At 48.0% G+C, this 15,712-nt stretch overlaps 1 pseudogene across 1 annotated transcript in view; it reads right to left on the reverse strand.

Annotated features, from left to right (window-relative positions):
• The window catches only part of LOC311522747 (interferon-induced very large GTPase 1-like), a 47,429-nt pseudogene extending 31,986 nt beyond the window's left edge, over nucleotides 1-15,443 (reverse strand). Inside the window, exon 1 of the transcript in view lies at nucleotides 11,522-15,443. The product of the transcript in view is annotated as an interferon-induced very large GTPase 1-like (transcript). The remainder of the gene's footprint in view (nucleotides 1-11,521) is intronic.
• Nucleotides 15,444-15,712: the final 269 nt, after the last annotated feature.

Here is a 15,712-nt window from a genome sequence, read left to right on the forward strand (position 1 = left end):
CCCGGTGTGCTACACCCAATAATCACAACGGGGTGGAGAAGCAGAAAAGTTTATTTGCAGCTGCAAAAAGGTACAGGGAGAATAAAATCTCAAATCCTGCACCACAGAGCAGGAAGTTACACAGGCTTTTATACATCCTTTTTCCCAGCATACTTATCCAATAGCAAGCTGCTCCAAGTATCCATATAGCCAGCCAATCCAGTTCCCAGCTAGTTCCCTGATTCTCTGTATCATTTGTTAAACTATACATAAAGCTGCTTTATTCAGCATTGTTCTTCCATATCTCCCCTGTTTGGCCTTGCTTAGTTTCAGGCAGTCTGACTCTGCAACATACTGTTGCAGATTCTCAGCATAACTGCTGTGTGTGCCTCCAGGCGGGGGGGGGGGGGGCAAGGACACTTGGGCCTAGCACGCAGAGCTGCTGCGAGTGCCTCCAGGCAGGAGGGGGGGGGCCAAGGACACCGGGGCCTAGTGCGAGGGGGCTTCATCGACACTCGTGGTCTTCCATCCCCTCGAGTTACCTAGTGGCCATGCCCCAGTGTTCCCAACAACTCCCCCCTTTGAGAACACTCAACAGCCTTGGCTCTGAGTTTTCTCACTTGGGCTACTTATTTCTTTACAATATGACTTTGCATAAGCACTTTGTGATAGCCCTGAAGAGAATGACTTATTAACTTTTGCAAAAGGGCCCTGACACATGATACTGCACAGCATAATACCAGTAATACAAGCAATGCAGGAAAGAGAAATTTCAATAGCAGGCTAAATAAACCACCAAGCCAAGATGACAAACCCCAGCCTGAAAACAAGGTTTGCAACCAATTGTTCTCTGGGGCAGTATAGGCAACCTGTGCTCCGGCTCGGGCATGGGCCTCAGCCTGTACCACCTTTTAGGGATCAGATTGGTTTCGGGTAAAACATAACACTCCCTCAGTGAGTACTGCAACTGAATACTCCTGGTCCTGATAGGTGGCTTGCTGTAAAGAGGTCTTGTTCCAGAACGGTGAGTCCGTTCTTTCCTGCTCTTTGGTGGTGGCTAATTCTGCTAGGGTCAAGGGCAGCATGTCAAGGGGCATTCCCGTTTTGGGGGATAGTGGAGTTGGAGCACACACCCAGCAATCAGTCTGGTTTGTTAAAGTAGCAACGTGGTGCGCAAGCAAAACAAAGGAGTTATGCTCCCGATATGCACAGTTTGGAAATACCAATACAGAGAATAACAATGTTACCCAATTAATTATTACCAGAGTCTTCCCAACCCAGGGTCTCCAGTACCTGGGTGGGCCCATTTTAGCATTAAGGTGCCCGCTATTTGTGTCTTTTAAACAGTAGCTTTAGCCCGAGATTTCACTGGATGAGGAGTCAGCAGGTTGGACGGTCCACTGTTCTGCTGACGAGGGGGCAGGTACTGCCTTCAGACGAGAGTGATGGATCCAGTTTTTGTGTCCCTCGATCTTTGCCGCTGTATGGGAGATCAGCAGGACGGTATAGGGTCCTTTCCACTTTTCCTGGAGAGGCTCGTCTTTCCAGGTGCGAACAAGCACAGAGTCACCGGGCTGTAAGGAGTGAACAGGAGAGTCCAAGGGGAGAGGCTGGGAATCCTTGGTATACCTGTGAAGAGACAAGAGAACAGCAGACAGGGAACACATATACTGTGACAAAAAAACATTACCCAACTCCCATTCCCCTGACAGAACCGGGGTGCCATTCATAGGCCATGCCCTTCCAAACATAATTTCAAAGGGACTGAGCCCTAATCTACCCTTTGGGAGAACGCGGATACGGAGTAGGATGAGGGGCAAAGCATCAGGCCATCGCAGTGAGGCTTCTTGGCACTTTTGAGAGATGCCGTTTAAGGGTCTGATTGGTACGCTCCACTACACCACTGGCTTGCGGTCTCCAGGGCGTATGGAGTTTCCAGGGGATCTGTAAGGCATGTGAGATGCTTTGAATGATTTTTGACGTGAAGTGTGTTCCATTGTCAGATTCCATCCACAGGGGGAGTCCAAAGCGAGGAATGATCTCCTTAACAAACTTGAGGGCCACTGTCCTGGCAGTGCAGTTACGGCATGGGAAGGCTTCTGGCCATCCACTGAACCAATCCACTATAACAAGGAGATATTTGAACCCTTGAATCCGGGGAAACTCAGTAAAGTCTATTTGCCACACTTGTCTGGGGCCCGGAGTGGGTTCTAGGGCAGCTGGTGGCACAGGATGTCCCGGTCGGGGGTTATTCTTTTGGCAGACTAAGCAGTCCGCTTGTACCTGGGCAGCCAGGGGTCGGAGTCCGGAAGCGATAAAGTATTTTCCCATTAGCTGGATAAGTGCTTCCCTGCCAGCATGAGTGGTTTGATGTAGTTTTTGCAGCACTGGCCGGATTAGGCCCTTTGGTAAGAGGACCTTCCCTTCTGGGGAATGGAGCCATCCCTCCTTTTCCCGAAGACTGAGTTTGTCAGTTAGCTGTCTCTCCTCCCCAGAGTACTGAGGGGTTGGAAGCTCCCCTACTGATGGGATAAGGGCATGCATATGGGCGTTCTCAGCCTGAGGGGATGGCAGGGTGGCAGCATGCTTAGCCTCTCTATCTGCCCGGGCGTTACCTCTGGCCACATCTTGATCCTCCCTTTGATGGGCTTTACAGTGTACCACCGCCACTTCCGAGGGGAGTTGTACGGCTTCTAGGAGCCGGAGGATTTGGGGCCCGTACTTGACTGGGGAGCCTTGGGCTGTCAGCATTTCCCTTTGCTTTCATAGGCCAGCATGAGCATGCAGCACACCAAAAGCATACGTTGAATCAGTAAAAATGTTGACCCGCTTTCCTTTTGACAGTTCAAGTGCACAGGTCAGGGCTATTAGTTCAGCAAGCTGGGCAGAGGTCCCAGCAGGCAAACCTTCAGCTTCCACAGTGTCATGGAGGGTCACAACAGCATAACCCGCCCTCCTTTGCCCATCTATTACAGTACTGCTACCATCAGTGTACCACTCATAATCTGCATTTGGGAGGGGTACATCCTTTAAATCCGGATGGCTGGAGTACTGGACATCTATGATCTCTAAACAGTCATGTTTCTGTTCCTCTGTTTCTGGCAAGAGAGTGGCTGGGTTAAGGGAGGGGCAAGGCTGTAGGGTGACTTCAGAGTTCTCTAACAGCTTAGCTTGGTACCGAGCAATCCGAGCCTGGGTGAGCCAAAGCCCTCCCTTTGCATCCAATAAGGCTCGGACCATATGGGGAGTATAGATTTGCATAACCCCTCCCAATGTTAGCTTCTCGGCTTCCTCAAGCAATAGGGCAGTTGCTGCGACCGCCCGTAAACATGCCGGCCAACCCTTTGCAACCTGATCCAATTGCTTAGAAAAATAAGCCACAGGACGCTTCCATGCTCCTAACAGCTGTGTGAGCACTCCTAGGACCACCCCCCTTCGTTCATGTACATACAACTGAAACGGCTTAGAGAGATCCGGCAGGCCCAGAGCCGGGGCTTCCATCAATTTTCTTTTCAGGATTTTAAATGCCCTGTCAGCCTCTGGGGTCCAATAGAAGGGGTCATGATCTGCTCCTTTTACACAGTCGTACAGGGGTTTAGCCCACAGTCCAAACTCTGGGATCCATATCCTGCAAAAGCCTGCCATACCCAGAAATGCCCTGAGCCGCTTACGGTTACTTGGGGTAGGAACTTGACAGATAGATTCCTTTCTTTTTTTTCGCTTGAACGCTGACGCTCCCCTTGCCTTAGCTGTAACCTGATCCCTCTCCACCTCAGACAACAAGGTTCTCAGGAGGATATTACAGTCGTCTCAATCGGCTTGTGACTACTGAGGCACCCCTCAAAGACTGAAATAAACCTGTTTGGGTTCGTTGAGAATTCCCCAGCCTGTGTTTTAAAAGCTGCTAAGTCTATTGGATTGAATGGCACATGGATGTAAACTTGCATAGTTGTAGCCTGACGTCCGTCTGCCCCTGGGCAAGCCACAACAGTCTCAGTAAGCAAAGGATAGAGTCCCACCGAGGGGGCAATCTCTGTAACCCGAGGCATCCTACCCTTATAAGGTGGGAGTGTGGGGGCCGAAGGGGACACCGGCTCTGCCATTACAGTGGGGGTGGGGGTCTGGGGACTAACATTAGCTGCTACCGAACCAGTCGGAGTCAGATTACAGTGCTGTAAAATATCTGGTCAAGTACATAAAGTCAGAAACAAATGCGCATACATATGTTCATTCCATTTCCTTGTTCTCTGACAGAACAGGAGTAACTGAAGGATCGTGTTGTAATTAATTGACCCTCCTGGTGGCCACCACTCCTGGTCCTCTAGTTGATATTGAGGCCAGTCAACTGTACAGAATCGTTTTAATTGGCTCTTAGTCATCGGATCCGCACCAAATACCTTCCAGTTTGCTAGAATGCACTCTAGGGGCGTACACCATGCCCTAACCTCTGAGCTCTGTCCCTGTCCCATACCTACAGGGTAACTCTGGGCGTCCCCAGGTTCCAACAGAGCATATAATCCGGATTTTAAAAGGTTCCTACCTTATCCAAGGAACCGGTTCTTCACCGTGGCCTGCAGCTGCTCCTCCCCCATGTCTAAGGGACCGGTTCTTCACCGCCGTCCACAACAGCTTCTCCACTATATGAGTGCGTTGCACCGTTGTGCCCTCTGGGGTCGATCAAATCGCGTCTCCTCCGAGGCCCCCGATGAACTCACCGGTGCGCCCTGGGCGTCGGTTCTCGCCGCAATCCTCGACCTCCAGGAGGGGTCCGGGCAAGGCTAAATTGCAGCCTCGTCGCCCACCCAGGGACGCCAAAAGCTGTTGCCGGCACCCAGTGCCGAGAGGCTGAACAACAGCTTGAGTGGTTCGTTACCCGGTGTGCTACACCCAATAATCACAACGGGGTGGAGAAGCAGAAAAGTTTATTTGCAGCTGCAAAAAGGTACAGGGAGAATAAAATCTCAAATCCTGCACCACAGAGCAGGAAGTTACACAGGCTTTTATACATCCTTTTTCCCAGCATACTTATCCAATAGCAAGCTGCTCCAAGTATCCATATAGCCAGCCAATCCAGTTCCCAGCTAGTTCCCTGATTCTCTGTATCATTTGTTAAACTATACATAAAGCTGCTTTATTCAGCATTGTTCTTCCATATCTCCCCTGTTTGGCCTTGCTTAGTTTCAGGCAGTCTGACTCTGCAACATACTGTTGCAGATTCTCAGCATAACTGCTGTGTGTGCCTCCAGGCGGGGGGGGGGGGGGGGCAAGGACACTTGGGCCTAGCACGCAGAGCTGCTGTGAGTGCCTCCAGGCAGGGGGGGGGCAAGGACACCGGGGCCTAGTGCGAGGGGGCTTCATCGACACTCGTGGTCTTCCATCCCCTCGAGTTACCTAGTGGCCATGCCCCAGTGTTCCCAACACCACCCACAAGCTTCCTGCATGCCACGCTCCCATGCCCCTCAATTTCAGGGGCTCTGTGTGCCCCCCAAAGTCCCTCCTCCTCCCATACTAACCCCCTCCCCCGTTTTCCCCTCCAATGACAGCAGCTCTGTGTGACTCCCATTCTCCCCATACCAGGGGCTTTGTGTACCCCATTCCTCACTCCCCCCATTCCTCCCCCAATAGCAGGAGTTCTGAATGTGCTCCCATTCCCCTACCCCCCCACGCATTCTCCTTCACTCCTTCCATACCAGGGTTCCCTAGTCTTCCCCCCACCAGGAGCTCTGTGTGCCCTCCATTACTCCCTCCCTCTAAACCAGGGCCTCCCTTCACTCTCAGTCCAGGAGCTCTGTCTGCCCCCCATTCCCAACTTCCCTCCATGCTAGGGGTTCTATGTGCCCCCTTCCCCCTATACCAGGTTCTCCTAATTTCATGCTGTCTGGAGTGGCTCACAACTGTGAGTTCCAATCTCAGGGCAGACTGTCAGAAAATAGGGCAGAGAGACCAACATGGTGGTGTGTTTTATAATTAGGGTGACCATATTTCCCTATGCTGGATATGAACACCTCGTAAAATTACTCGTGAGTTCACTGGCAATCAATCAGAACTATGCAGTACAAACCTTCAAATTAACATCAAGTTGACTGAGCCTCCATTAAAAAGAAATACTGCCTAGTTGGATTCTTTTTATTTACCTTCTTATCTTGAAGGCTTTAGGGTTCCCATTTAGGGGTGTGTGACACCCCCCCACACACCTTCCCACACATGCAGGGTGAGGCGTCACACACACACACGCCCATACACCTCTCTCACATGGGTGTATGTGTGTGTGACTGACGGACTCGACCCTTTCCCTGCCTGGTGCTCTTTGCCCTCTACACCTGGCTGGGCCCCCGGGTCAGACCTGCCTCTCCTGGTACCTGGTGCCACATCTTACCAAGGCAACACATGGATGGGGGCACGCAGGGTCACATGCCTCCCCCCATTTCTGCCAGGGCGTATACCAAAATGTGGCATGTGGCCACCAGCAGCCTTTTGGCACTGTGCAGGAGGGAAGGGACAGGAGCGGCTTCCAGCCGCAGGGGAGGAGTAGAGGGGAAGTGATGACCTGGCCCCTGTCTTTGCAGAGCTCATCTCATCTTGTTCCCCCCACCGTGGCTGGAAGCAGCTTGTCCCTTCCTGCCCACACAGTATCATAAATCAGTTAAGACCTCCATGCTTCTGCTGGCCACCAACATAACCTAGATGCCTTCTGTCCCCCCCGGCTACAGCGTGGGAAGGAAGGGGTTAAGCCTTAAGAATGCACTGTGCACCAGGGCCCAGGTAACCTGATTGCAGAGGCTTCAGAGAACCCCGCCAGAGAGGTCGCTCAGCAGGGGAGGGTGCCTAGGGGACAGAGCAGCCCCACGCTCCCTGGGGGCTGGACCCAGCGCAGGGGGTGGGGTGGGCAAAGAGGGTACTAAGCCCCTGTCCGGGGGCTGCGGTGAAGCCTGCAGGGTCAGGTTGGGAACAGGCTGGAAATTGTTTCCCACCCCAGTCCAGAGCTTAGCGGCTTCCCCATGCATGCATTGCCCAGGGCTTTGGCACATGCAGGGCTCGGCTCCTCCTGGCCAGCGTCCCGGGCCGGAGGGTCTTGGGCTTTCCCGGGGTGCTGGCCCAGCCAGAGGCAGTGGGGGAAGGAAGGAGTCTGCCGGCCAGACTATTGATAAGTGTAGTATTCCGAATAGGAGCTCATTCTCCGCACAGCGCTGGGAATCGGATGTGTCCTGCTGGGGGGGGATGGGGTGATAGAGAGGAGCAGCAGGACTTGTGGAGGTGAAGGGGCAAAGCAGGGAGAGGACAGTGAGAGGAGGAGCATGTAAAGGGCCGATGGGTGGGCAGCAGAAGTGACCTATAATCAGCCACTGCCTGGTACTTGCCCTCACTCTCCAGCCACTGCAGCTCACAGCACACAGCTAGGGCTGGCCAGAAACAGGACCGGGAGCAGGGCCCTGCTGGTCGAGAGCCAGCTTGCAGCAGGGGCTGCGCTGACAGACCAGCAGGGGGAGCAGCTGGCCCTGCGCACTGCATCTTATCCCTGCCACCAGCTTTTCATCCCCACCCCCATCATTGGTCACTGGACCCCCCCACCCCCCCGGCACTGGTGGGAGGATGGCTCGCGAGCAAGGATCCGGCCAGCAGCAGGACTCATTAGTACTGATGCATGCGGGGAGACTGAAAATATGGGATAGTTTGCCCGTTTTTAAGAAAAAGTCAGGACAGCTTAAATACGGGATTGTCCCTTTAAAAACTGGACATCTGGTCACCCTATTTATAATTATATTTCACCAAACCAGCAACAAATATAAATTCCTGGATCACTGGACTAGTCTTACCATGGAGTTACAGACAGTCTCCTTAAGCTCTCCAGCCCATCTCACCACGCAAACAAACTGCACTTAGTGATAATGGTCACATAAACCAAAAATCACACCACATCAGGTTCTTCCCAGTTCCAAGAAACCAGTCACTTCCCCCTCATCAATTGGTACTCTGGATCTTACACCAAGGACAACACTGGTATCCAATGCTATAGTGAACTAATTATAGGTTTATTAGCTGAGAAAAATAAATGTGTTATTGAGAGGTTAAAGCAGGTAAATTACATTAACAGGTGAGTCAAAGTTTGTGAACCCCAAAGGATAACAGGGATGTAGTAATCTGCCAGTTCAGGGCCACCCAGAATAGCTCTGGGGATCTCCGTCTTCTTGTTTAGTTATTCCACCCTGTTAGAATCCAAACAGTCCAGAGATAAAGGATCTTCCTTTGAATCAGTACTTATAGCTTCTTCTCCACACAACAGTCAGAGACATGGTCTAACTCACACAATGGCCTATTGATTTGAATTTAGCACTCTTCATTTGCATTACAAGCTTAGACATAATATAACTGCCTGCCTTTACATTATAATAAGAATAGATACATGAAAAGAATACAAGTAACATTCCATTCGTTTCATGAAGTTCTAACATCTGAATACACTCTTAGATTAACACACACTTTGATCTAGGTCTATTTAATTACCAGGCATGCGTAATGTAAATGTAATGTAATAGTAAACAACAAGATCTAGTTAGGCAAAAACAATGCAATTAACATCTCCTTTGATCTCTATTAACACACTTGTGAATTGGCCTGAATATATACTAATACATTTCACTCCTTTGATAGTCACACACAAGTGAATGGGCCTATGGCTCAGGCCTGGCTTTGTCAGCATCACACCTGCCACCAGGAGTTATGTGAGCCCTTCACACCAGGGTCCCGCATTCTCCCCCCCCCATGCCATGGGCTGTGTGCATGCCCCTATTCTCCCATCGATACATCCCCATTCCCTCTTCCATCCCTCCTCCATGTTGTTTTTTTCTGGGAGATGAGTCATTCAGGTGGCCAACATCTTAAACTCCACTGGGATGCCAGGAACTTCATTTGTCCCTCATATTCAGTTGACTGATTTCCCCTCAAATCAAAAGGGTTCTGGCCATTGGTGCCCAGGGCACCACCTGAAATTTTGGAATTGATCAGATGAGGCATTTAAAAGTTATCCCATTACAGACAGAGAGACAGACAGAGAAATGGCACCAAGCGGAGTGTAAGGGCATCGCATGCCTGGCCAAAAAGTGACATTTCTAGGCCTTTTTTTTATCCCTTGGAGAGGGCAGCATCCACCACTTCCCTTCCTTGCCCATCCCCCGAGCGTAAATGGAGAAAATTTCTCTCATCAATAGCCAGCAAAGCTCAGTACGGATGCACAGGGGCAGCCTCTTCCCCATGGTGGATACTGAGGTGGGCTAGACAGAAATGTGGAGGGCTGCGCTATATATCTTGTGGGCACACGTATATATTTATTTGTCTAACAATGCGCACTTAAATGTCTCTTTTATCCATGTTATCCTCAAAAGGAGAATAAAAATAAGAATCAGTTTTAAACTTTATCTATGGCAGCTACCTGGGGCAACATTTACTCACAGAAAATCAATAGGAAAAGATAATTGTACTTAGGATGCTCCTCTCTCAAAACCTCGTCTCACACTCCTGTAAACCATTTCTCATTTAATTTTCTTTGAAAATTCTTGATCATTTATACACAAAATACATCAACGTCAGTCAAACATGGCATTTTAGAATTTCATTTTATGAAGCTCCTGGTTGGCCTGAACTGGGACTTATACAGTATCTGGCTAACAAGCAAATGAGATCAGGCAAAAATCGTAGGACAGTAAATAGTCAAATCATCGGCATTTATACGTCAGTGAAAGTCAGGGCAGTGAAGCTCAGCCTTGGCTGTCACAGCTCACTTAAAGCAATTTTAAAATCACGTTTGGATACAACAGGAATTACTGAAATGTTCATTCACATCTTTATAGACACTTTCATCCAGAAGGATCCATTTGGGTGTTACAGACAGAGCTGGGCCAAACCATGCCATGCGAGCAGGGAGGAGGAAACCCAGGCAAGCATTAGCCAAAAAGGCAGTATGTGACATTCCAGCTGGGACCACAGATTTCTTAGCACCACTAACTGCCTTCCCTGGCTTCTCCCCACAGCACCCCCATGCAGAAGGGTAGCAGGCAATCACAGGGCAAATAGCCAATGCACCATGGCTTCTTAGCCTTACTACCCTGGATGAGAGATGTGTGCGGGGCAGTGAGCAGAGCAGAGGGAAAGACCATTCCCAGGGATGGGGTGGGTTTCCCATGGAGCCTCAGTGTCTGTTGGGTTTGTGGGGATTCCCTTTGAAACCTCAGGGTCTTTTGGGGTTGCCGGCTGCATCCCTCCCTTCCCCATTACATTATGCTGCAAACCTCCCTCATTGGTGTTTCTGAAGTACTTTTTCCCGCCCATGTGTTACCCCAGAGAAGGCGAGCATCAGGGCCAGGCTGTTTGGTGTCAGATTAGCCATAAAAGCACAGGATATTGATCCTCTAAGTAGCAGAAGTGGATGGCTGGTATTCGGGGGCTCTTGGAGGGAACACTCATGTGGGAAAGGTTTGCAGGTCACTGGATGGTACCACTGTATCAGCAAAATGCAGTGGTGAGGACAAATTGGGATTTTGGCAATTTGCTCCTGAAGACAGAGGTGCAGAATCTCCACATCTGGGTCTTTCCCTCCTTCTTTAATTTTGCCATACATCGATATGTGATGTGAAATGTGATGTGATGTGAAACGTGAAATAGCATTGTTTCTTTATCTGTTTGGAAGCTGCAACCTGTGTCTGATATTAAAAAAGAATCACCATTACATTTAAGGGAATTAACTTCTGTAATTCTCCATTCACAAAAGAGTTTCTCAGCCTGTTTTTGATTTCAATGTAAAGGCTTCCTTTAGGCTCTCCAGTGCCTGTTCTTTGGTTATTTCACCCCAGTCCTCAGGGAGATCGGCAGGGAGAGCATCAAACTCCTTAGCAAACTGGTGATTGAATTCCTTGAAAACAAACTTCCAGAAATCGGAAGCTGTGATGCTGGGATCTGGCTGGATAAAACAGTCTGGAAAAAATTTGCCATAATCTTTGTAAGGATGAAACTCCCCTTTTGTCTCCAAACATCTGAATGTTTTATTTGAATCCACAGAAGAGGAGCATATATCAGAGACAAGTACTCTTGTTTTATTCCACCGATATGCCCCTAATCCTTCAGGTAGGTGCACTGAAGCAAAATGCTCGTTATGCGCAGGAGCTCCTGCTTCACAGGGGACTTTAAAGAACGGACACTGCTTCCCACAGCCAAACACTCGCTTGAAGATTTCATCCTGAGGCTTCATTGCAAGTTTTGAGAGTTTTGACTGAATTTCCAGATTTTCAAAAGTGGATAAAATTTGTTTTTCCAGATCAGGAATAAACTGTTCTATAAAAGCTGAAAATTGGTCTGCACTTGCTGTGTTTTTAAACATTGTCACTTCTAAGCTATCCCTGGGAATGACTAGATCCTGCTGCAGCTTTTCACACAAATTGTCTAAAAAGGCAGAGACTGTCTTAGTCCTCTCACCTTTGGAGTATTTCAGAACATGGCTGAATTTATTAATTATTGGGGAGAAAATCCTTTTCTCCAAATCTCCCAATCTCGCCTTCTCTTTGTAGAGCATTAACAAGTGTCTCTGTATCCAGGTTTTGATAAAATCTACATAATTCCTTGTGTATTGCACATAAGTGTTAAAGTCATTTTCTTCCAACAGCTGCTTCAGAACAAAGAATTGGAAAAATCTCCGGGTGCTGTACTCAACAGACCGTTCACTGCTGAGAATGTCATCCACGATTTCTGTCCCAAGTCTCTTGTTCACATAGTCCACCAGGGCAGGTCTCAGACACTGATCACAGAAATTCCAGGCCCTGTCCTGACACTCATCTTCTCTAAGTACAGAGCTTTGAACGTGGAGAGATACTGAGGTTTCAGTTTCCCCAGACGCTGCAGAGGATCATTTTCTTTAATGAATTCTTCATGCATCGTCTGAAATGCACGAGCTTCATCCCCCAAAATGTGAAGCTTCAGGTCAACTGCAAAGCAGGCGGTGGTGTGAAGGTTTTGAACATCAGCCTGCTGAAGCCACTCGTTAATCATCCGCAACAACTCTCTGCAATAAGTTTCATCATAATCTGCTTTGCCATTTACTTTTCCATCAGTGTAACTATTGCACTCTTCTATTAAAGATTTAGCTAAAGCCTCTGTTTTATGCCAGCATTCCTGTGTCAAGAATTCTTTCACACCTGATATTTATAGTTTGTAACCTCTGAACACTTTTAAGTCTAAGTATTCCTTTTTCATTTTGAAATTTTTTGTTTAATAAGCACACAAGCTTTTGGCATCCTGTAACATCTTCCAGACTGCACTGCCCCTGTCCGCTAGGTCTCTTCTCAGCTGGAACTCCACATCTTCAAATATGTTGCATCGCTATAAAGGAATAAGTGATAATTCTGACAATGTTTCTGTCCACATGTTCTCAAATTTCTTCTCCAGTTCATCATTATTTAATTTGCAGTTGCTTTTCCTGCAATGGTTCAGAAGCCCATCCACTTTCTCTTCAATTTTTCTCTTGTACTTTGACAGCATAGCATCTGTTTTGTGTTGGCCTTTTTTAATATGAATCGCTTCTTGCCACTTGCTGAATGAATAACTCTCCAGTTCATTCCTGAGACTATTGGCACTTCTTCTAAAATCTTCTTTGTACTTTTCTATCAGGTGCAGATTTGCTGTTCCACTTTCAAAATACTGTTGTAAATGATTCAAAATCTTCTCTGCTTCTTGCCTCAGTTTTTCCTGTGCCTCACTCTTTAGTCTGATTGAAACATTAGTGTCTAGTTTATCTGGTGGCTGATTTTGGATAAAAGTTTCCTTTTCAGATACCCAGAAATGTATCTCCTTCCGAAAACCCCATTCCCACTCTGCATACTTCACAGACAGCTGGTTATAGGCTTCAGCAACAAGGCTGTTTCTAAAGCTGAAAATGAAGTTCTCATGTTTTACAGCATTCCACAGGCTCCTCACCCATGCAAGAAATAGGGGAATGTCATTAGGAGTTCTCTCTTGTGAACAATCTTTCAGAAATTCAAACAAATATTTCTTTAATTCATAAACCTTTTGACTGTATCCCAAATTCACTGGAGCCACGGGGGGGACTCCGTGCCACAGAGCAGGAATGTACCAATTGTGTTTTTCCAGATCATAATCCATAATATCAGAAAAGTTCATCTCTTTGCATTTCTTTTCCATGTTGGCTGCAGCTTTGGTCATTTCATTCAACTGTTCCAGGAGGTGTTTCCTGTCCCTCATGTTTTGTTCATGTGCAGACACATCACTGACGTTCTGATGCACAAACTGGCAGTTGGTTTTTTTCCCGATTTTCTCCATTCTGAGAAATGCATGGACCACAATTTGCAGAACATCTTTCATTCCAGTGGCATTCTCCATGGCCATGTTAAGAATCGTTATGTCACTCAGTCCAATCACCAGGGTGGCCAGCTCATTGTCATGTTGATAACTATCCTCCAGCTTGGCCAGTTCGGGGGCTTTCAAGCCTTCTGTGTCTATCACCAGGATGAAATCACAGCCCAGTTCCTGCTGAAAGTTCTCTGCCACTTTAATGAGTAACGTGAAGGCTCCTCGTGTACATCGGCCACTGCTCACTGCAAACTGCAGGCCGAACATGGTGTTGAGGAGGGTGGATTTCCCAGTGCTCTGTACTCCCAGCACCGTCAGAACCAGGATTTTGGACCTTCCCCCCAGCTTGGCGTGAAGCTGACTCAGAACATCTGTTACCCACTGCAGTGAGATGTTGGAAACGTCTCCATCAATGATCTCCATGGGAAACCCTTCCAGCATGAGGTCAGCTGCTATGCCTGGGAGATGGGTGAATTGCCTTTGGCTTTCTGCCATTTTACCTTCTTTAACCATTGAGCATTCCGCTTCATAAAACTGCCCCAACTCACACATGAAATGCTGCAGTCCTAAGGAACTGGCAGAGATTAATTTGTCTACCTCTGCAAACATTTTGGGGTCATCTTTTGAGTTTTTGCATTTCTCTTTATATTGATCCCATAGTTTAGAAAGATTCTCCCTAGTGATGTGATCCAGGCCAAACTTCATCCATTTCAGGAAGTAATGTTTCTCCATGGGAGGTAGTAGTCTTATTCCAGTAATAAATGTAATCAAACCATCAGTAAGGTCATGTTTATTCTGCTGAGCATGTAAATCCATTAATTTCTTTTTCAGCTGAGATTTATATTTCTCAAGTGGGGTGTCTCCTTGCTTTCTCATTCTGCACAGCTCTTTTTCCACTTCAGCCAAGTTTCTCCATGTCTCCCCTTGGAGTCTCAGCTTTTCCCTCTTGTACTTTGCCACATCTTTGATTTGTGCAGTGATTTCCTTTGCATATGTGTTTGGGGTCTGACATTCCTTGTTATCCTCATCTACCTGGATGCCTAATTGACGTGCTGTCTCAGCCATGGCTTCTATACTCACTCTCTTGGGAGAAGATTTCATTATGGCTGCTATTGCAGACTGCAGAACTTTTACAAATTGTGCCTTATTTGTGGTACCTCCTTTCCACAACACATGTGACTTGTTCAGTTTCAGCATCGAGGCTAACTTTTTCAGGAATTCCAGCGTTTCCTTGGCTTTCCCAGCCTGATTATTGAAGTGAAGCAGTATTTAGTGGCTGATCCCTGCAGAGATGATAACAGCGCATATTCTCTCTCACTGATGCTCTCAGTAACTATGAACACTGCTGAGGAGATCTCTGTTAAAAAGCTAAACTGCACCCAATGCAACTCAATATCTCCAAGCAGATTTGTAACCGCGACAGGTTCTGGGAAAAGATCTGAATTCCCCATCCCACCAGGGAAATACCAGGAAATCTCAACCAGCCCATCTGCGATTGCCCGTGGGACGTTCCCAGACTCCATGTCCCAGTGGACAAAGAAATTGTGGTGCTGCTGGGAGGGGCTGAGAACCTCATTGAGGAGGTGGGACTTGGAGAAGCTGCAGCTCCCCATCCGCACAAAGGAAATGGTTGGCATTGACGTGAGCACCAGGCTCTCCTCTCTGAACCCTCTGCTCTCTGCCAGGGAGTGCGGCCTCCACTTCCTCACCATGTCCCTCATGGCCCACAGCAGTAGGGTGCACTTGGGGGTGTCGAGGGCAGGTAGCAGCAGAGGGAGGGCAAACTGGCACATGGACATTTTGGACAGGATCTCCTGCTGTAGGAAACTGTCTGAGGAAAGCAGAATGGCACAGAGAACATCAAGGGGGTGCAGGGAATCACTGGTGTCTGTGTCACTGAGAAAAGAAAAATCTTCAGGAATATCCAGCTCCTCTTTGTCCATAGTTAGTGTTTGATCAGTGGGTGCCCTGTGCTCAAGGCTTGTGCTTCTTGCCATCCCATTCAGAGCCATGAGCTTCCTGAGGAAATGCCAAGGTAAATCTCCTGTTGTCTGAGGAGGGCAGTTCTTTAGACTTTCTGGTGTGATTTCCAGGACATCTCTCAGCTTTAGTTTCCTACTTCTGTATTTCTCCATTTCTAACTTTGACTCGATGTACTGAAGGGCTTTTGGTCTCTCTGCAGAAAGGTAATACAACGTAAACACTTTGATAAACTGAAAATGTTTTCAGGTAGTACTCTTACTTTGGTATTAGGGCCATAATGTGAAGGAATTGCAATTATTAAACAAAAATCATGGAGGTCTGCATGCTCCTTATAAGTGACAACCACTTAGAGGGATCGTGTAGGTGGAGTACTGAAGCACCATTTATCTGGTGCAACCTT

Source organism: Lepidochelys olivacea (genome assembly GCF_965140295.1).
Source record: "Lepidochelys olivacea isolate rLepOli2 genome assembly, chromosome: 6".
Lineage (NCBI taxonomy): Eukaryota > Metazoa > Chordata > Testudines > Cheloniidae > Lepidochelys > Lepidochelys olivacea.